Here is a 22784-nt window from a genome sequence, read left to right on the forward strand (position 1 = left end):
TTCAATGTACAGCCCCCGTCAATAAAATGAGGATGACTAGAACTTCACAGGGTGGCTGTAAACATTAGAAATAATCCACACAGTGCTTTAAGCACACTGGAAGAACAGAAAGGAGGCAGGGCTTGTTATCCTTATTCTGAAGGAAACAGCATGAGAAAGGCTTTTTTTCTGCCATGAATACCCAATCAATCATCACTATTTTTCATGCTGGTTTGCTTGTCCGAAAATTGGGGTGTGACCACTTAGTAAAAGCTGACAATACTCCCTGGGCACTAAAATTTGGAATGAAGTAAGTCTTTGGAATAGAAAGCCAGCTACTGGAGACTAGAACACAGCACTCAGAGCTTCAGTGGAGGAGTCATACAGCTTTTTAAATGGGGAGTTTTGAAAACCTGCCTTCCCACCACTTCAAAATAGAGACCTAATTATTGCCTGAAGATCACTGTTATCCAAGAAAATAAAAGAATAATAGGTCAGAACCGGACAAGGAAAAGTACAAATCAGTTACAATAAAAAAAGTCACCTGTGGGGCTTCCTAGGTGGTGCAGTGGTTGAGAATCCGCCTGCCAATGCAGGGGACACAGGTTTGATACCTGCTCCAGGAAGATCCCACATGCCACAGAGCAACTAAGCCTGTGCGCCGCGACTATTGAGCCTGCGCTTTAGAGCCCGTGAGCCACAACTATTGAGCCCATGTGTTGCAACTACTGAAGCCCACGTGCCTAGAGCCCGTGCTCCGCAACAGGAGAAGCCACAGCAATGAAGAGCCTGCGCACCGCAACGAAGAATAGCCCCCACTCACTGCAACTAAAAAAAAAGAAAGCCCGTGCACAGCAAAAAAGACCCAATACAGCCAATAAATAAATAAATAAATAAATTTATGAAAAAAAAAGTCACCTGTGAAGTGGGGTGGGATGGTGACATGTAGGATGAGAAATGGACCCACCAGTCATGCAGGTGACCATATGTCATGGGTAACAGCTTTGTCCCAGAATTTTCAATAGTGCCCCCTTTAATTCTCAGAGATGTCCCAGTGTGAATAATAAATTCATTGGTCACCCAGTAGTCATGTGGAATCTAGACTATTACTCACATATTCATGTGATGGGAGGGGGAAACTATATATGCTATTTGGGCTACAAAGCCCCAGGCAGACGGACATTTAGAGAAGGAACTTCCATAACCTTGCTCTCTAAGCCCAGGCACTCTTCCTCATATTTTCACTTAGTCCCTCTGATTTTCACTTAAGGCCATCTGCTGGCTGGTGAAATGAAGTGGACAAAATAGGAGGGTGTGGGGTGAGGGAGGGAGGGGAGAAAAAGCCCAAGAAATCACAGGATCATCAGTCAGTCGTTTTACACAATGAAATCAAATGGGGAAATGGACTGAGTGACTATGTTTGTCTGTGGCAGCTCTGTTTGTCTTTCTGGAAGGCAGAAGTATTGTTTAGGGAGTGGACAGCATTAGTCAGCAGCCTGGCTTGGCCTGACTCAATGTCCCCTTTGAACACTGTCCTGGTCTGGGGTTTCTGGGAAGTGTCCTAAAGGAGCTCACCAGTTTCTGACCGTTGCAGACCCAACCATCTGAAGACTTGGTATTTGTCCCAGTTCCCCTGGAAGTGAGGATGTGTATGTGCGTGTCTGGTGGGCGGTGTGGGTGTACCACCCTGATCCAGGAAATGCACAAAGGCAACCCTCCTATTCTGGCCACACCCAGCTGCCCCACTGTGTTCTATTTTAAAAGCCTCAGCGTAGCCTGATCTGAGGTCTGTCCATTCCATCCCCTCCTTGTTTACTGGAACACTGGGTCACTGCAGTGCAGCTGGAATGCAATCTCTGGGCGATTCAGCAAGGCCCTACCAGGCGTCATGTTATTGCACTATTTTTCCTCCCCTCCCATTGAGTTTTCTTGGAAGTTCTGAGCCAGGCTCAGTGTGTATCTCCAGAGATGCATTCCAAATTCCCAGCTGCTTGCAACTCAGCAAGTCTCACTGCCCCTCCTTTTAAAATCCAGGTGCCCTGAAAGGCTAGAGATGAAGAAACCTGTACCAAGGGGTGTCCCAGACTCCTGATGTGTTTGTTACTGCCTGCTGTCACACAGAGTTCAGACACAGTGTCCCTCCCTTAATAAGCAAAGAGGAAAATTACCTCTGTTGAGATGGCTTTGTGACTTGGCAAACTTGCCTCTAGTTTGTGCATCTGTCCTAGCTGAGAGGAACTGGGGGCAGCTTTGCTGCCCTTTTTCTTCCTGGGTACAAGTTTGATGTAATTCTCCACCACCCTGAACTCCCGGTGATCTATTGCAGTCCTTCTTCTTATTTCCCTCCAACCTTCCTGCTTCCTTAATTTCTTCTCTTCAGTGTTTTCTCTCCTCATCACAATCACTTTATCCCTTCCCAGACTAGAGGAAATAAGGGGGGGCACAGGAGAAATGGCCAAACACATCAATTATGTAAAACTCATATTTGTCTCATTAAGGGTGAAAATGGTACCTGTGCCTTTTAGAGTTGTTATTGTTCTTGAATTATATATTGATTCTTTAGGATTGAGCACTGGTTCTCCAAGTGTGGTCCCCTGACCTGCAGCAGCAGCCTCACCTGGGAACTTGTTAGAAATGCACATTCACAGGCCTTAGACCAGACCTGCTGAATCAGAAACTCTTGGGCTAAACCCAGTAATCTGAGTTTTAACAAGCCCTCCAGGTGACTGATGTGTGCAAATATTTGTGAACCACAGGCTTCCTAGGTGGCGCAGTGGTTAAGAATCCACCTGCCAATGCAGGGGACACAGGTTCGATCCCTGCTCCAGGAAGATCCCACATGCCACGGAGCAACTAAGCCCATGTGCCACAACTATTGAGCCCATGTGCCGCAACTACTGAAGCCCACGTGCCTAGAGCCCGTGCTCTGCAACAAGAGAAGCCATGGCAATAAGGAGCTCGCACACTGCAACAAAGAATAGCCCCCACTCACCGCAACTAGAGAAAGCCTGCGTGCAGCAAGAAAGACCCAACACAGCCAATTAATTAATTTAAAAATAAAAATTAAAAAAAAATTTGTGAACCACTAGGGTGGAGGATTCTCCATGGAGTTGAGGGCAGGGGAGGTTTGAGGTTTCCCTCTGCTCTCCAGATGTCAGAATCAGTGTGAGAAGAACAGAGCCTATGCCCTGCTTCTGAGGGCTGGCTCATGCACTTTGCTTCTCAAGTTGGGGCAGGTGTGAGAGTGAATTTGAGGAGAAGGACTGAAGGGTGATGGCGACCCTATTTGATGCCCTCCATGAGCTGGCTTCATGGGCCACCCCTTGGATGGGGTCTGAAGTTTCCTGATCTTCTTGTGCCCAGCACCCCTCTAAGAGTATGTCATGTAATGGTGTAGATTCACCACTCAGCTTCTCATCTGCTTCAGGCAACTAAGCCAACCACTAGTTATCAATGGAAATAGTAGAATTGATTCCTTTTATTTTTTTCTTGGACTAAATCAAGCACTGACTAGAAACGTGCTCTTCATCTTGCCAATTCTTTCCTTTCTATTCTCTGAAGAACCTCTAAGATTATTAAGAGGATTGGGATCTATGAGTCTAGACTGGTGATGTCCAGCTCAGTAGCTTCTAGCCACATGTGGCCATTGAGCAATTGAACTGAGACATGCTGAAAGTGTAAATACACACCATATTGCAAAGGTATAGTCCAAAAAAAGTGTAAATTATTTCATAAACAATTTTTATATTGATTACATGCTGAAATCGTAACAGTTTGCATGTATTGGGTTACATAAAACATATTAACATTAATTTCTTCTATTTATTTTTACCTTTTAAAATGCTGCCTTTGAAAAAACTAAAACTATAAACGTGGCCCATATTTGTGACTCACATTTTATTTTCATGGGGCAGTGCCGATATGATTAGCTGGGGGCTCTGGTCAAACCCACGATTTTGTATAAGATTAGCGGATATGCTAGGAGCAAATACAAGGGAGCAGGCGTAAACTACAGCATGTACAGTATGTTAGGTAAGGCAGTGTAGCCTAAAGCATGGCAGCTGATCTCCTAAACCTTGAAGCTAGACAGACTAGGTAGGGTTGTCTAGATTCTGCCACTTACTTGGTCAATAACTTAACCTCTCTGAATTTCAGTTTTCTCATCTGTTTTGGTTCCTAACTCAAAGTGCTCTTGTGAGAATTAGTTAATACAATGACTGTAAAAGCCCAAATACTGTTCCCAGCTGTTAATACATACTCAATAAATACTAACTCTCCTCAAGTAAGAAGAAATTCTATTACTAGATGGTGTTAAATGTTCATTGTGGAACCTTGCTTTTGGAGAGTCCTTAACATTTAGATGGATTCTCCTCTATCTGGAATGGGTTGTGTTTCATCCTATTATGGATGAGCCCTGAAAGAAGAGTTTCAGTCCTTCTGTCCAGAAGAGCACAGAACATTTAGTTTAGATTTTCCCAAAGAGAAGGTATAGCTCTCACAAGTTTACTTGGAGGCAAGGATGAGATAAAAGGGTGATAGTGAGATAAAAGACAGTGGAAAAGGGACTTCCTAGATGGCGCAGTGGTTAAGAATCTGCCTGCCAATGCAGGGGACACAGGTTCCATCGCTGCTCCAGGAACATTCCACATGCCGTGGAGCAACTAGGCCCATGAGCCACAACTATTGAGCCTGTGTGCCGCAACTACTGAAGTCCATGCGCCTAGAGCCTGTGCTCCACAAAAAGAGAAGCCATCAACATGAGGAGCCCGCACACCACAATGAAGAGTAGCCCTCACTCTCCACAACTAGAGAAAGCCCGTGCACAACAAAGACCCAACGCAGCCAATAAATAAATAAATAAGTAAAATTAAAAGTTGGCACCAATAAGAAATACAGACCAAAAAAAAAGACAGTGGAAAAAACAAACAACAAACAAACAAAAAAAAATGGTGCTCCCTGGCTCCACTTTGAAAGACCCTAAGAGAGCGTCCAGTCATAGTGTATCTCCAGGTGCAAAGTCTCTGAGATCCCAGAACACTGAGAAAACCTGTAAATGTTTCTTAGCCATTAAAAAAAAAAAGATCCTGAATTTCCAACCATGGCTACTACTCAAAACAACTACAAGAATGAAGAAGCAGAGACCATGCAAGGTGTTTCCATGAAAGATTGAATGTTCTGGATATCTGCTCTGGGCGGTGTTCAACCCTGAGAAAAGAAGCAAAGTGTAGAAATGGTGTACTTGGCTGAGAAAGGGATTAAAGAGTCTTTGGTTTCTTTCTTTTTTCTTTTTTTTTTTTTTTAAGTACTTTTATTGAGATGCAGTTAACAGACAATAAACAGCATATATTTAGAGTGTACAATGTGGTATCCCAATCTCCCAATTCATTCCCCCACAACCCTCCCCGCTTTCCCCACTTGGTGTCCATGTCTTGGTTCTCTACATCTGTGTCTCTATTTCTGCCTTGCATTTCCTCTTTCATAGTTGTTAGCATTTGGCTTATGTATTGAGGTGCTCCTATATTGGGTGCATATATATTTATAATTGTTATCTCCTCTTCTTGGATGGATCCCTTGATCTTTATGTAATGTTCTTTCTTGTCTCTTGTAACATTTTTTATTTTAAAGTCTATTTTATCTGATATGAGTATTGCTACTCCAGCTTTCTTTTGATTTTCATTTGCATGGAATATCTTTTTCCATCCCCTCATTTTCAGTCTGTATGTGTCCCTAGGTCTGAAGTGGGTCTCTTGTAGACAGCATATATATGGGTCTTGTTTTTGTATCCATTCAGCCAGTCTGTGTCTTTTGGTTGGTGCATTTAGTCCATTTCCACTCAAGGTAATTATCGATATGTATGTTTCTATTACCATTTTCTTCATTGTTTTGTTTTTGTTTTTGTAGGTCCTTTTCTTCTCTTATGTTTCCCACTTAGAGAAGTTCCTTGAGCATTTGTTGTAGGGCTGGTTTGGTGGTGCTTAATTCTCTTAGCTGTTCCTTGTCTGGAAGGCTTTTGATTTCTCCATCAAATCTGAATGAGATCCTTGCTGGGTAGAGTATTCTTGGCTGTAGGTTCTTCCCTTTCATCACTTTAAATATATCATGCCACTCCCTTCTGGCTTGCAGAGTTTCTGCTGAGAAATCAGCTGTGAACCTTATGGGAGTTCCCTTGTATGTTATTTGTCGTTTCTCCCTTGTTGCTTTTAATAACATTTCTCTGTCTTTAATTTTTGTCATTTTGACTACTATATGTCTTGGCATGTTTCTCCTTAGGTTTATCCTGCCTGGAACTCTCTGTGCTTCCTGGACTTGGGTAGCTATCTCCTTTCCCATGTTAGGGAAGTTTTCAACTAGAATCTCTTCCAATATTTTCTCAGGTCCTTTCCCTCTCTCTTCTCCTTCTGGGACCCCTATAATGTGAATGTTGATGCGTTTAATGTTGTCCCAGAGGTCTCTTAGGCTGTCTTCAGTTCTTTTCATTTTTTTTCCTTATTCTTTTCCACATCAGTGATTTTCACCAGTCTGTCTTCCAGGTCACTTATTTGCCCTTCTGCCTCAGTTAACCTGCTATTGGTTCCTTCTAGTGTATTTTTCATTTCAGTTATTGTGTTGCATATCTCTGTTTTTTTGTTCTTTAATTCTTCTAGGTCTTTGGTAAACTTTTCTATCTTTGCATCCAGTCTTTTTTCAAAGTCCTGGATCATCTTCACCATCATTATTCTGAATTCTTTTTCTGGAAGGGTGCCTATCTCCTCTTCATTTAGTTGTTTTTCAGGGGTTTTATCCTGTCCCATCATGTGGTACAAAGTCCTCTGCTTTTTCATTTTCTCCATCTTTCTGTGGCTGTGGTTCTCAGTTCCACAAGATGAAATACTGCTGATACTGCTTGATACTGCTGTCTGCCCTCTTGCGGAGGAAGCTGTCTAGGAGGCTTGTGCGTGCTTCCTGATGGGAGGGACTGATGGTGGGTTGGGCTGGGTGGGTGGAGCTCAGTAAGACTTTAATCCGATTTGGTGGGCAGAGCTTAGTAAAACTTTAATCTGCTTGTCTGCCAATGAGTGGGGCTGTGTTCACACCTTGTTGGTTGTTTGGCCTGAGGCTACTGAGCACAGGAGTTTACAGGCTCTTTGGTGGGGCTAATGGTGGACTCTGGGAGGGTTCACGCCAATGAGCACTTCCCAGAACCCCTGCTGCCAGTGCCCCTGTCTCCTTGGTGAGCCACAGCTGCCCCCCACCTCTGCAGGCAACCCTCCAACAGCAGCAGGTGGTCTGGTTCAGTCTCCTATGGGGTCACTGCTCCTTCCCCCTGGGTCCTGGTGAGCACACTTTTTTGTGTGCCCTCCAAGAGTGGAGTCTCTGTTTCCCCCAGTCCTGTGGAGGTCCTGCAATCAAATCCCACTGGCTTTCAAAGTCTGATTCTCTGGGGATTCCTCCTCCTGTTCCTGGACTCCCAGGTTGGGAAGCCTAACGTGGAGCTCAGAACCCTCACTTTAGTGGGTGGACTTCTGCAGTATAATTGTTCTCCAGTTTGTGAGTCACCCACCCAGCATTTATGGGATTTGACTTTAACGCGATTGCGCCCCTCCTACCATCTCATTGCAGCTTCTCCTTTGTCTCTGGATGTGGGGTGTCTTTTTTGGTGAGTTCCAGTGTCTTTCTGTCAATGATTGTTCAGCATTTAGTTGTAATTCCGGTGCTCTTGCAAGAGGGAGTGAGCGCACGTCCTCCTACCCCGCCATTTTCTCTTTGGTCTCTTTCTGAATTGTACTACATAATTTATCAGCAGCAGCAACACAGTGCTTCCTACATGCCAGGAGCTTTGCTTTCCCTGGTTGATCTCATTTAATTCTCCTGACAGTTCTATGAGGTAAGCACTATTATGCCATCTTTACGAATCAGGAAACTGAAACTCAGAGACATTAAGTAACGTACTCAAAGTTACACACGCCCCTTTCCCGGGCTTGCTGGGACTTTCAGGCTCAGTAAACAGAGAGGCAAACTGAAATGCCTTATTATAGACCACAAAGGGAATCCCTAGATCACAAGTTCTGAACCCTATCTCAACCCTAGGGGCCCTTTCTATAAGAAATATTTTATAACACCACATTTACTATCTAGAAATGAAATTCACAGATTGCATAACCCATCTAACACACTACGAGGGTGAGTTAAAAATTATCCACACTCTGGTTATGTAAAACTTCGGTAAATTCTACAGCCAGAGTGTGGATAATTTTTGACTCACCCTCGTATATCTGAAAATCAATATTTAGTCATAAAGAGACATTAAATGAGTGTATATTATAATAAGGTAGTATACATTGCAATATCTAAACAATCAAGCATAATGAGATCATCAGATACTGGCACCTATATACAAAATCACCACGGAAACCACAGCTACAGATGCTGACAACTCAAATACCACAAGTAGTGCTATACTGGTCATACAATTATCTGGCAAGATAAGCAATTCCTAGTAAATTTCTAAATAAATAAAGTACAATTTTACCTTGATTTATATGTTGATTACATCCTGGGGAAATTTTGTGTGTATTAATTAAAAACATGCAAATAATACTTTGTGTTTATATGTGAGGTGGAGTTAAGTTCCAGATCATATAAGTTTTTCAACTATTTCAATATCCAGTAGGACACTCAAAAGGTGGGACAATTTTTTTATTGGGAGAGAACTGTCCTAGGTATTATAAGACATTATGACATCTAACCCATATCTCTGCCAAGAAAAATGCCTGTAATATCTCTGCCCCAATTATTGGGCCACCAGAGACACCTTATAAATTTCCAAACACCTTAGGACAATAGTCCTCAACCTTGGCTGTACATAAAATTACCTGAAGAGCTTTAACTCAAATACACTTGGGCAGCATCTGCAGAGCCTCTGATGTAGTTGGTCAGGGCTGAGTCCTGGTCATCAGGCATTTTAAAACCTGCTCAGTTGATTCCATGTAGTAGCCAAGGTTGAGAACCATGCCATAAGGGAGATTCCACCCTTCTGAGTATCATTGCCTTAGCTGACTCAGATCACCAGAACATTGACCCGACAGGCTTTCTTTCTGCCTCATGGAGCTATTTGCTTTCAGATAGAGCCCAAGGGCCTCCTAACCTAAGGAACAATCTCTCTAATTATAAAATGGGACAGCGGCTATGCGGCTATAGGCACTGAAAAGTCAAGGACCTACTTTCAAGAAATCCCAAGAGCTGGAGAAATGATTAACTGCTTACTTCCAAACTTAGAATAAACAGAAGAACATAGTTTAACTAAATAAAAAACAAATCAGCCTGTGACTGATTATTCAGGATACAAATTTATACTATATTGTGGCCAAGCACCCTCTTAGAGTTAACCCTTAGTCATCCTTCCTTAGGCTTAACCTGGGCCTTTAACTTTGTAGGAAAAATAAACTTAGAGTCATTCTTCAGTTGTCTACTGAAGCCTAAACCAGGAATGGTAGATACATTTATCTCCAGTGCTAACTGTAAACGGATCAGATTTGTCTGCCTGGAGAGGACTTTGAAGCCTGATCCCGGCTAACTGAAGAGTGATACAGTGGGTTGGTCAGTGATGCCTGTCATGGACACAGGATGGAGAGAGGAAAGGAAGTACCCCATTCCTCCCATAGACCCAGGGGAGGAGGCACATTTCTCAAAAATAATAGGTGAGCATCTCAGCCCTGGTCAGCTTTGGGAACCTGGTTGGGTTTTATTACCAGCATCATCACCATCATCAGCATCAGCACCATCTAGTGAGTTTCCATTTATTGAGGTAATAGTTATGCACTGCACATTTATTACCTCCTTAATCCTTACAACTCTACAAGTTAGGCATTTTCATCACAGTCTGCGATCCCACAACTCGTGGAAGGAACTAATTGTCTAATCTGTGGCTGCTTGATGCTCAAGTCCCACAGTACAATAAATAATACGCACTGAAATGTGGCCTCAGATCATCCTCCAAAGCTCTAATGTTCTTTATCCTGCATCCACATCCCCAGGGTTCTTGCTCAAATGACACAAGACTCAACAAATACTAAATGATAATACACATACTTATTTCTCAGTATTTTCCCATTATTTCCTGGTACTGCATCCTGTCCACATACTTAAACAAACAACTTAAAACATAAAGCAGGGATGTTTGTGTTAATAAACTGTCTTTGCTTTGTGTTTTTCCTTTGTTGAAAACCTTTTAAAAATGTTCATTTTCCTGCAACAGTCCAGTATAACAGAGGGAATCTGATTCACTGCCATAACTCAGTACCTAGAAGGGTGCTGGCACATAATAGACATTTAATAACTATTTAGAATGAATTAGTCAATGCAAGTGACATTTTTGTCTAAGAGCAAATGATTACTTTTTATGAAATTAAAATGTTTACTTTTGATGAAATCCAATTCACCAATTTTTTTTCCTTTTTTTCTTTTTTTTATACATTTACTTATATATTGTGGCTGTGTTGGGTCTTTGTTGCTCTGCACAGGCTTTCTCTAGTTGCAGAGAGCAGGGGCTACCCTTTGTTGTGGTATGCGGGCTTCTCATTGCAGTGGCTTCTCTTGTGGCGGAGCATGGGCTCTAGGCACACAGGCTTCAGTAGTTGTGGCACACGGGCTCAATAGCTGTGGCTTAAGGGCTGCAGAGCACAGGCTCAGTAGTTGTGCCGCAGGGGCTTAGTTGCTCCGCAGCATGTGGGATCTTCCCACACGGGGGCTTGAACCGTGTCCCCTGCATTGGCAAGTGGATTCTTAACCATTGAGCCACCAAGGGAGCCCCAATATTTTCCTTTTATGGCTTATTTACTTTTAAAAGTTGCCTTTTTTAAAAAAAATACATTTTTAAAAGTTTTATTTATTTTTTTGGCCATGTGGCTTGTGGGATCTTAGTTCCCTGATGGGAACCAGGGCCCTCAGCAGTGAGCGCGCAGAGCCCTAACCACTGCACCACCAAAGAATTCCCCTTTTATGGTTTATTTTTTGTGTGTTAAATCTAAGAGGTTTGGGCCTTACCTAAGGTCACAAAATTTTTCACCTGTTTTCTTCTTGAAGTTTTATGGTATTAGCTTTTACATTTAGGTCTGTAATCCATTTAATTGACATTGTTTTGATTATTAAGGTTGTACAGAGCTTAGGGTCAGCTCTCTAAACACATCTTCATCTGCTCGGCACTGAAGAGGCAGGTGAAGCAGTTTAACAGTATGGATATAATGCTTCCCGTCTTACAACATGGTCTAAAGGTTGTTTTTCCAGAAAAACGTCTCACAGCAGTGTCATTTATCGTTTCACTCTTTCTCCCAAGAAGGGGTGCCTCCCTCCTTCCCTCCTTTTCTCCCCCCAACTCTCTCCCCTCTCTTCAACAGTCTCCAGAAACAGAAAACTCTAGTCTCTCTTTCGTTTCCGAAAAACGATGACAAAACCCAGAAAAGGAAGTTTTAGTCAATAGCTTCCACCCTTCGTCTACTTAATCAGATAACCGCCGCGAGGAGCCCCCTCTCAAGCAAACCCTGAGACGGCGTCGCAGGCGGGTGGCGGCTACCGCGCTTGCAGGCGAGGGCGGGAGGGAGGGAGTCCGTTTGTGTGTGTGTGTGAGGAAGGCAAAGAGCCAGCGGCGCCGCGCCGCCGCCTGCAGCACCAGCCAGGCCCCGCCGCCCCGCAGCACCAGCCAGGCCCCGCCGCCCCGCAGCACCAGCCAGGCCCCGCCGCCCCGCCGCCGCGCCGGGTCGGGCACGGGTCCGGGCCCTGCCGCTCACCGTGTACTGTGTGCGGAGGTACTTCCTCGAGGTGACCTTTTCCCTGCAGGTCGTCACCGACTTGGAGCTGCACCACGCGAGCTCAAGTCCGGCATCCCAGCAGCCCAGAGCCAGACTGTCTCCGCTGAAAGACCCCTCACAGACCACCAGGCATCCCTGGCTTCTGAAGGCTTAAAAGATGGCGGCGTTGGGATTTTACGACAGAAGGAGAATGCAGACCCTCGACCTTCCGTGCAGTTCCCAGACTTACCCCGAGTGGACGCGTAGTTTATCAAAAGGCTTTCTTCAAAGGAATAGCACTGGGTCCTTCCCGTCAGCAATAAGTCTCAAAGTGAGAGGTGTGAAGGGAGAGGGGAGATATGCTGAGCCCTTTTATTTTGAGGTACTTCTTTTTTGTAGCCGATTTTACTTATGTGTATAAAAGCCCCACCTCCTGATAAAATCCACATTCATAACAAAAAAAGATACAAAGACAAACAAACAAAAAACACCAACTCCCGGCAGCACCAGCCACCAGGAGTGCAGCAGTCCTACTCACCTCCTGGAGAAATAGCTTCACCTCCTCAGGGCTTGGACAATCCAGCCTTGCTCTCTGAGACCTATTGCTGGCCAACCCACCGTGAGCTGTACTTGAAGGAACGCAATCCACCCTGGCAGATGCTCTGCTCAGAGGAGATCTTGAGAAATTTTCTAGGGTCCTGGTGGAGCAGCTAGCAGGACCAAGCCTGGAGAGAGCAAGAAAGGTTTCATCTCTTTTCTGCAGACCGTTTTGATCTTGAAGCTCAGGCAAAGAAAAAAAATATAGGGCAATGGGACACTGAGGAAAACATGGCTATAGCTGTGGAAGAGGCTCCGGAGAGTTTTTGCTGAGTAGTGATGCTTTATATTAACTGCAAAGTGAATGGATGTCATTCGAAAGACTTTGTTGACTCAGGTGCCCAGATAACTCTTATGAGCCAAGCTTGTGCAGAAAGGTGTAATGCAATGAGGCCGCTGGACCGTCGGTGGACCGTCGGTGGGCACCCAGAAGATTATTGGAAGGGTACATCTAGTTCAGGTTCAAATTGAAGGAGATTTCCTGGCATGTTCTTTATACTTGAGGAAGAGCCCATGGACATGCTTCTGGGACTGGACATGCTGAAATGGCATCAGTGTTCCACTGACCTCAAGAAAAATGTACTCGTGATCAGCACCACAGGCTCACAGACCGCCTTCCTTCCTGAGGGGGAGTTACCAGAGTGTGCCCGGTTGGCATATAGGGCCAGAAAAGAGGAAGTATGGCCAGAGGAGGTTGCAGACCACACATTAGCAGAAGCCCTTTAGAAATCTGTATGCAGAGCGTCAGAAGTCATGATGCATGTAGTGTGTGTGTCCTGCATCTGGAGTGGGCCCCAGACCAGAGAAAAGCGGTAAAGAAACTGCCTCACTGGGAATGCCATCATTTCCAATGTCAGGTGGATTTAACCATCAAGCCCATCCTTTAGGACAGAGTCCTGAGATTGGTAATCCTACAAGTCTCGCTCACTCTGTCTCTGCTTCAGCCTGCCCCATCAAGCCAGCATTGAACCTAAAGCTGTGAAGGCTTTGCAGGCTTCAGCTGAATTTCAGATAACCTACGAAAAGAAAGAACATCTTTCTCTACAGGATCTTTCTGACTGTGATTCTTCAGCAGACAATGCTCCAGCAAACCAGAGTCCAGCTATGCCTTTGCAGAATTCACTCGAAGAAACCATTGTTGCAGGTAATCTAGAGAAATCTGCTGAGAGAAGCACCCAGGGCCTCAGATCTCATCTCCACACAAGACCAGAAGCTAGTTTATCTGTCACAACTACTAGGATGCAGGGACCACAGAGGCTTAGAGGTGAAAACAGTTGGCATCCAGAATATCAGTACCTGAGTCAAGTGAATGGCCTTCAGCAGCATGAAGAACCAAGGAATGAACAGCATACAACAAAATGCTCCACGTAACCAAGAACATCTTTGTAACACCGGGCACCTTGAACTTCTTGGAGAAAGGCAACAGAATCAACAAAGAAGTATTGGTTTGGAAGCTACAATGAAAGGGGACAGGGGACACCAGAATGTGGACCTTCGGGGTACAGAGAAAAATATTCTACCTTCAGGATGCTTTGGCTTCTCAAATTCAGAAACGCTTATGGAAATATAGTAGAACAGTCCCTACTTGCTGTGCTTATTTCAGCAGGCAGCCAGAATACCAATGTCAAGAACACTGGTACATCTGATCTCACCTTAGATAATCCCTTGATAGACATGGAAATATCAAAATGTAACTCTTCCTCTGAAATTTTGAGTAATTCCGTTTCCACTCAGGATTTACAGCTTCCAGAAAGTAATGCTGAAATGTCTGGAACAAATAAAGAATCTGGGAATTGCCCCTCCTTTTTAAGTCTCTGTGGCTGTTGTCAGCCTTCTGTAGAGTCAGCAGAGGAATCTTGCTCACCTATAACAGCAACCTTGAAGGAACTTCGTGAACTTTTGGTCATTAGTAGTAAACCAGCTTGAGAAAACATACATGAAGAAAGGACCAAACAGGTATTAAGGAACTTTCTGAAAGATGGTCCCCAAATGAGCATCTTACAGCTAGCCAGGGTGAACAGTGTTCACAAGTCACCTTTAACCAGGCCATATCTGTGCCAGTGAAGACAGAAGAATTAACAGACACTTCAATGCTGGAGTAGAAGATGTAGGAAAGATTAATTTCAGGGGTTGAAGTGATGGCCTGTTAACAGGTAAGGTGTCTGCAAGTCTAGGGGATTAATAAATGAGAGCAGTTCTGTCACTCTAGCCTCAGCTAAAATGTCTAATCAACTACACTGCACCTTAGGTATAGAAATTTCACACAAGCTTTTAGCTAGTGAGGAGGATGCACTGTCAGACTTCTCAGCAAACTGAGTCCTTGTCATCTAGTTTCATATTGTTTAAAGATTCGTATCAGGGCACACAGAATCCAGTGACATTCAGGCCTGAGACCAGAGAAAATGTCCTGAAGCTGCAGGGCCACTTCTAGAATTTGAACCACCTACCAGCCATCCATCAAGACCCTCCTTTCTTGCACCATTAATTTTTCCCGCTGCAGACATTGGCTGGATTCTCCATGCTGGCTTTATTTTGCAGGAACCTCTTGGGGCTTTGCATCGAGTTGATGGAAATGCAGACCTTGCACTTCTTGTTTTGCTAGCAGAGAACATTGTAGTTCCTACATAACCATGAAAAAGTGGGCTAAACATTATTCCATTCCCTTAAAAAAAGCTGCACACACACACACACACACACACACACACACACACACACACACACACACACACACACACACACACACACAGCATATACAGTATATGTAGAAACCTGCAAGCAGAATGTTGAGCTAGATTTTTTTTAAGACTTTCTTTTTGGCCAAAGTAATTTATAATCTCTTGTCGGATGACTCTGTCTATTCTATTTGTTAAAATTTGGACCTTTTAAAATGTATTGGCAGTACATGCATTCAAAAGCTTTTTATTATCAAGATGGTTTATTCTGAAATAAACTTGATGGTATTGTGTATAGAATAAAAAATAAAAATAAAGTAAACCCTACATTGTCTGCAAAATAATCTTCTACCTAGTGCTTAAGGAACAGACAGAGACCACCCGTAGGAAGCTGAAGCCTATGGGTGGAAAGGGGAGAGAGGTCAAGGACCCACTATTCTGGTCAACCTGTAGCTATTTCAACTTTGAGCTGTGATACTACCTGAATAAGACCTCTCTGTTTACGGACTTTTGTGGGGAGTCAGGGGAAGGGGATGTCATAAGAAGGATCTTGTCTTCTGAATTCATACAGCTCCTGAGAAGACTTGATTTCATAGCTGAAATGGCAACCAAGGTTTCTGTCTGCTCGCAATTCCAATTGCACATTTATACGTATTTTTATTTCTCTGATGTTCTGGGAAGGGCTGAGCAGAAGGAAATAGACTTTGTTAGATCTTCATTAGATGTATGGAAAAACATTTGCTTCTCACAGTTGGGCTTTACTGTTTGTTTCACATACGCATGCTCAGGATCACCCTACTGGCAGGAAGGACATCCCCTGAGCTTTCAAATCCTACTTACCTATTGGTCAAAATCCAACCTGTCTTTTTCTATGAATCCAACTACTCAAGCATTCTTAGTGATCTCTCTTTTTCTTAAAAAAGGGCACTAATACCAGAAATAGCCAGGAGCTAGGAGAGATGCTGGGTGTATACAGGAAAATGAGACACAACCCATACCTATCAGGGAGCTTCCAGCCTAGTGAAGGGGTCAGATTCACCAATAGCTTATGGTAACACAGTGCTGTGATGAGAGATGTGCATAGACAGCTATGGAAGACAAAGGTTGGGCATCTAATACAGACCAGGCTAGGCCAGAGTGCAGTATGGGATGATTTTCTGGAGGAGGCAATAGGTTTTGTTGAGCGTTGACATTAATTTGGGAATATCAGCGGGGTGGTTCCAGGCAAATCACAGAGGCATGAGATGGCACGAGGAATCCAGAGAACGGCAGATAGTGCAGTAACCCATAACCAGCCCCTCTCAGCTCACTTTTATTTTTATATTTTATTTTTTACAGTAGGTCCTTGTTGGTTATCTATTTTTTTAATTAATTAGTTTATTTATTGGCTGTGTTGGATCGTCATTGCTGCACATGGGCTTTCTCTAGTTGCGGAGGGTGGGGGCTACTCTTCATTGTGGTGCGCAGGCTCCTCATTGCAGTGGCTTCTCTTGTTGCAGAGCATGAGCTCTAGGCACGTGAGCTTCCGTAGTTGCGGCACACGGGCTCAGTAGTTGTGGCTCACAGGCTCTAGAGCACAGGCTCAGTAGTTGTGGCACATGGGCTTAGTTGCTCCACGGCATGTGGGATCTTCCTGGAACAGGAATCGAACCTGTATTCCCTGCATTGGCAGGCAGATTCTTAACCACTGCGCCACCAAGGACGTCCTGGTTATCTATTTTAAATATAGCAGTGGTGTACATGTCAATCCCAAACTCCCAGTCTATCCCTCCTCCCACCCTTCCCCCAGTAACCATAAATTCATTCTCCAAGGTCGTGAGTCTGTTTCTGTTTTGTAAATAAGTTCATTTGTATCTTTTTTAAAAGATTCTGCATATAAGCTATATCATATGATATTTATCATTCTCTGTCTGACTTACTTCACTTAGTATGATAATCTCCAGGTCCATCCATGTTGCTGTAAATGGCATTATTTCATTCTTTTTAATGGCTAATATTCCATTGTATATATGAACCACTTCTTTATCCATTCATCTGTCGATGGACATTTAGGTTTCAGCTCACTTTTAACTGGTTTCCTTTAATTTTTTTCAGAGGAAACTAGGAGGGCTCTCTGATGGCAACATGGAATTCCTCATCTCAGTTGTCCCAAGCAAGTCTAATCCTTGGCCCCTGACTCAGTTCAACAAAATTTTGCAGAAATTTAGAAATCTTCTACTGTCACTCACACAGGTCCCTGGGGGATATCACTCCCTCCCCTTAGCAGTTTATCACAGGACCTAACATAATGTCTACCCCTTGAGGAGTTCTGACAATTCTATCCTCTATACCTTGCTAGATTTCTAGTGATGTGTTAGAAAGCCTTACAAATTGGCTCCCTGAGAGGACTAGCCACCCATAAGTCAGCTCCAAGAGTGGCTGGCACATAAAATGTAAGAGAGAAGTGGCAAGAAATGTGGCTAGGTGGGATATGAGTGGGAAACCAGATTATGAAAATCTTTGAAAATAGAGGGGCCAAAGGAAGATTAGGCTGTTGATGTATAAGCTGAGCCACACAGATGAAAACTTGCTTATCCTAATTACTCTAAGGTACCAGCTGGTCCCTCCTACTGAATTATACACGCATTTTCTAAAGGCCAGAGTCCTGCCTAGTCCTTCCTTAGTGTCCCCTATGATTCTACACACATGCTCAAGCACATAGGAAGTAGTACAAAATATGTTAGTCAGTGTATTCAAATGGATTACCAAGAGAGCCTGCATAGATTTTTTTTAATATTTGTTTATTTATTTGGCTGCATCGAGTCTTAGTTGTGGCATGCAGGATCTTTCATTGCAGTGCGCAAGCTTCTCAAGTTGTGTTGCGTGGGCTTAGTTGTGGTGCGTGGGCTTAGTTACCTGACCAGGGACCGAACCTGCGCCCCCTGCATTGGAAGGTGGATTCTTCTTTTTTTTTTAATTAATTAATTAATTTATTTATTTTTTTTGAGGTACACCAAGTTCAATCATTTGTATTTATACACATATTCCCGTATTCCCTCCCTCCCTCGACTCCCCCCCAACCTCCCCGTCCCAGTCAGAAAGAGAAAGATAAATATTGTATGCTAACTCATATATACAGAATCTAAAAATGGTACTGATGAACTCAGTGACAAGACAAGAACAAGGACGCAGATACAGAGAATGGACTGGAGAACTCGAGGTTTGGGGGCGCGGGGGTGAAGGGGAAGCTGAGATGAAGTGAGAGAGTAGCATAGACATATATACACTACCAACTGTAAAATAGATAGCCAGTGGGAAGTTGCTGTATAACAAAGGGAGTTCAACTCGAGGATGGATGATGCCTTGGAAAGTGGATTCTTAACCACTGGACCACCAGGGAAGTCCCTGCACAAATTTTTAGAGAGGGATCCCTTGCATTGCATAGAGGCAGATTCTTAAAAGGCAGAGGGGGTAGAGTTTGTATGTTTATTTGGAGTCTGAGATCCTCTCCAATTACTCCAGTCTATTCTAAATGGCTGTTTCTCTCCATTTCCCACTCTCTCCACCACTAGGAGGCAGCATCATTTCCCTTTGCCCACTGGGACAAAGGTACTACATATTATGGGATTCTCTATCCCATAATACATAGTACAAACATAAATACATAATACACACAGAAATATATACTCCACCAGTACAAACAAGCACCTGAAGCTTTGACCTTGATTGACTGGAAAAATGTTGCCTGGTGTTTTGACCAGTTGGCCCCAAAGCTCAAGACAGGGCTCTGGAACATAACAATGGTCTGACCTCCAACTATCCCTGAAGGAGCTGGCCCAATGAAAACTACTTTCCGTGAAGCATCTGAATGGTAGATTAATTCTGCAAGCAACAATTGGCAAGCTTAAACATTACAGAATCCTATATTGGGTAAAGAGAGTTTAGATGTGGTTGGCGGTCTTTTCCCATTGAGTTTTATGCAACCCTGGGCCTCTAGGGAGTTTCCACAGAAAATCAATTCAGGGTGTGCTGGCCTTGTGTGTTGTCGCTTTCTGTTTATTTCTTAGTGGTTGCAATATAGTGGCACTTGTGCTCATGCCAGCAGCCTGAAGCCTTTTAGCAAACTAGAAATATAATGCCCTATTAAGAAGCCAAAGTATGTTCCAAGCATATTTTTCTCAAGGCCTGTGTTTTCAGGATTACCTCTGCCTTTGGGGACAGTGAAACTCAAGCAGAGCTATTTACTTTGATGAGCGTTGTCCATGTGCCAATTAAATGGTGTCGAGGTGTCTCAGGCTGTCCCGGAAAAGATTTGTCAATCAGTTTAGCAGAACTTCTCAAAGCTTGTGACATCAGAGGAGTTCAGGTTATTTCTGAGTCATAGGATGGGATAGGCAAGGCCAAGGACATGGTCAGCCTCACTCAGACATAACAGCTTCTGTCAAAGTCAAGTCTTGGGCTGGCCTCCTGCTTAAGCCCCTTTAAGAAAGATTTGCTTTGACAGGTGACTAGAGCAAAGACCAAGATTATAAGCTACTATACGTATGTGGGGAGCAGACACCATGCAAAGTTTTAGGAAGAAATTCAGCTTTTCTTCCTCTGAGCTTTGCTGACGTCTCTCCAGAGTTTTCAAAGGCACAGTCAGCACTGTTCCTTTCATAAGCATGTACTGAGCCTGAACTCTTGCCTGGGCCGAGGACACAAGGGGAAATGAGATCTGGAGTGTGGGTTTGGCCACCACACATGCTGCAAATGGGCTTGCACTGGGCTAAGGGGCATAGCCAAAGACAAGTGTTTTCCATGTGACATGTTCATGAGAATAAATAATAAAAAATAAATGAAATATTACTTTTAAAAAGGAAATAAACATTAAAACAAAACAGAAACATTGATTTTTTGAGCTGCTATTATAATGAGTCACACGTGTATATAATAAAAGAGATGATGATAATGTACACAATTGCCACCCATATAGCTATTTTCTAAATTGCTAAGAGAACGCAGAAGAAGGAGTTATTGAAAGGAGTTTAACTCCCTTCCCACAGAGATTTTGCAATACTAATGACAGAGAAAGCCTGGTGGAAGCACCTACCAGGAAGACAGTGGCCTTGATTCAGACAAATCTTATTCATTTACTCAGCAAATATTTATGGAGCACTTACCATGCATTGTTTGGTTCTTGGGATCCATCAATTAACAAAATGGAAGAAGATTCCTGTCCTTGTATTCTAGCAAAGAAAACATGCAATGACCAATAAAAGAACCTCCTCTTTTTAATTTTTTAATTTTAAATTTTTAAATTTTCAATTTTTAAATTGAAGTATAGTTGATTTACAATGTGTTAATTTCTGCTGTACAGCAGTGATTCAGTTATACATATATATGTTCTTTTTCATATTCTTTTGCATTATGGTCTGACACAGGATATTGAACATAGTTCCCTGTGCTATACAGTAGGACCTTGTGGTTTATCCATCCTGTATATAATAGTTTGTGTCTGCTAATCCCAACCTCCCACTCTGTCCCTCCCCTGACCCCCTCTCCCTTGGCAACCACAAATCTATTATCTATGTTTGTGAGTCTGTTTCTGTTTCATAGATAGGTTCATTTGTGTCATTTTAGATTCTACATATAAGTGGTATCATATGGTATTTGTTTTTCTCTTTCTGACTGACTTCACTTAGTATGATAATCTCTAGTTGCATCCATGTTGCTGTAAGTGGCATTATTTCATTCTTTTTTTATGACTGAATAGTATTTCATTGTATATATGTACCACATCTTTTTTTTATATAAATTTTTAAATTTATTTTATTATTTATTTGGCTGCATTGGGTCTTCATTGCTGCACACAGGCTTTCTCTAGTTGCTGCAAGCGGGGGCTACTCTTCATTGTGGTGCCTGGACTCCTCATTGTAGTGTCTTGCTCTTGTTGTGGAGCACGGGCCCTAGGCACGTGGGCTTCAGTAGTTGCAGCACATGGGCTCAGTAGTTGTGGCTCATGGGCTCTAGAGCACAGGCTCAATAGTTGTGGCACACGGGCTTAGTTGCTCCGTGGCATGTGGAATCTTCCCAGGGTGGGGCTTGAACCCGTGTCCCCCGCATTGGCAGGCGGATTCTTTACCACTGTGCCACGTAGGAAGTCCAGTACCACATCTTCTTTGTCCATTCATCTATCGATGGACATTTAGTTTGTTTCCATGTCTTGGCTATTGTGAATAGTACAAAAGCACTTCCTCTGAAGTAACAGGTAGAAATCTAACTGGTTTGTTATTGCCATCAACTATGAAAAGCCATAGGACGTCATAGCTCTTGATCCTGAAGTCTCAGTAAAATAATAGAATCCAACAGTATGTTAGAATGATAATTGCCCCCAGTAGATCCTGAAGACAGTTTTAGAATCAATGTGGGCAAGTGGTGTGGTAGTAAATGCTAAACAATTTGCTGTCAGAAATAAATAATAAAAAATAAAGCCCTCATTTGTAGCATCTGCCATTTTTTGTGGTATAAATACTCTCGCTGTGGCCATTTCAAATTAACAATGAGATGCCACTGAATACAGAGTTGGAGAAAAAGTATATACAGTGACTCTTAAGAGCCAGTGCAACTTGGCTCCAGCACACCACTGATTGAGGGCTCATAGGATAATGAAATATCCCACATGGAAGGGAGCTCAAAGTCCATGGACAAATGTTTCTTGTTCATGGTGTATTGCAATTGGTTCTGGCTGAGGTGTCACAAGTGAATTGCTACAAATACTGTATTTCCTAAAATCACCTCATTGATTCAACAAAAGCTTTGGGGGGAAAAAAGAAACATTAAACATAGACAGAATTTATTTTATTTACTAACTAGAGCACATTCAGTACTTAAAGGTTCTTCTTATTACTGTTGGCCATAGCAGCTATGCAGCTATACATACTTCTCATATGTAGTGAGAAGCTGCTATTTTGGGGAGAGTTACTGCTTTTGCAGATTTAATGTTAAATCTTGACCTTGAACTTGAGGTATATTAAAGAATACCTGGGTTTGGTCTACATTTCTTATTGGATTAAGCAGGTAATTTGTTTTCTTGTTAAATTATGTATTAAGGATTGTTAAACAGTTCCTCTTGAAAATCAGCCAGGAGATTTTGTCAGATCCATGTTTGGTGTCTGAGTCCTTCATGATGGATAAGTTATACCAAATGATTCCACTTGGATGTTTGTTGCCTCTAATTTCCTTGTGTGTGTCTCAACAACAAAACAAAACCCTACTCGGGTGTAAGGGCAGTTGGTTGTTTCTTTACCAAAAAATGTGAAAGGTGCTCACTCCTCTTTCCACAAACTTTGATTCACTTCTCCTAGGTGTGTCTGCCTGAACTTACACACTAGGAAATTTTTCATCTCAAGGCTGAAATGTGGGGTAATATTTTGGTGAAATTTTAAACAAATTTAGAGAACCACATTGAGTAAAATGCAACCCAGCACCACATATAGTCTAACTTTGGAACTGTGAAAAAAAGTGAATTGTGAAGGAAAAAAAAAGACATAATACAGCAACTACAAAAACATAACCTTTGACTACTAAAATTAAAATCATAGTCATTAAGTTAGGTGCCCACGTTTATAAGAGATGCACTGTTGTTGGCTTTCAGGATGGAAGAAGGCAGCCACAAGCCAAGGAATGTGGACAGCCTCCAGACGCTGCAAAAGGCAAGGAAACAGATTCTCCCTTAGAGCCTCTGGAAGGAACACAGGCCTGGTGACACCTTGATCTTAGCCCAAGGAGACTCATATCAGATTTCTAACCTATG

General features: G+C 42.9%; 2 pseudogenes; both read left to right on the plus strand.

Annotated features, from left to right (window-relative positions):
• Nucleotides 1–12152: 12152 nt before the first annotated feature.
• Nucleotides 12153–13064, plus strand: LOC130848842 (protein DDI1 homolog 2-like; annotated as a pseudogene).
• LOC130849852 (regulatory solute carrier protein family 1 member 1-like) lies at nt 13030–14966 on the plus strand (annotated as a pseudogene).
• The last annotated feature ends 7818 nt before the right edge of the window (nt 14967–22784 follow it).

This window comes from Hippopotamus amphibius, chromosome 3 (genome assembly GCF_030028045.1).
Source record: "Hippopotamus amphibius kiboko isolate mHipAmp2 chromosome 3, mHipAmp2.hap2, whole genome shotgun sequence".
Taxonomy (NCBI): domain Eukaryota; kingdom Metazoa; phylum Chordata; class Mammalia; order Artiodactyla; family Hippopotamidae; genus Hippopotamus; species Hippopotamus amphibius.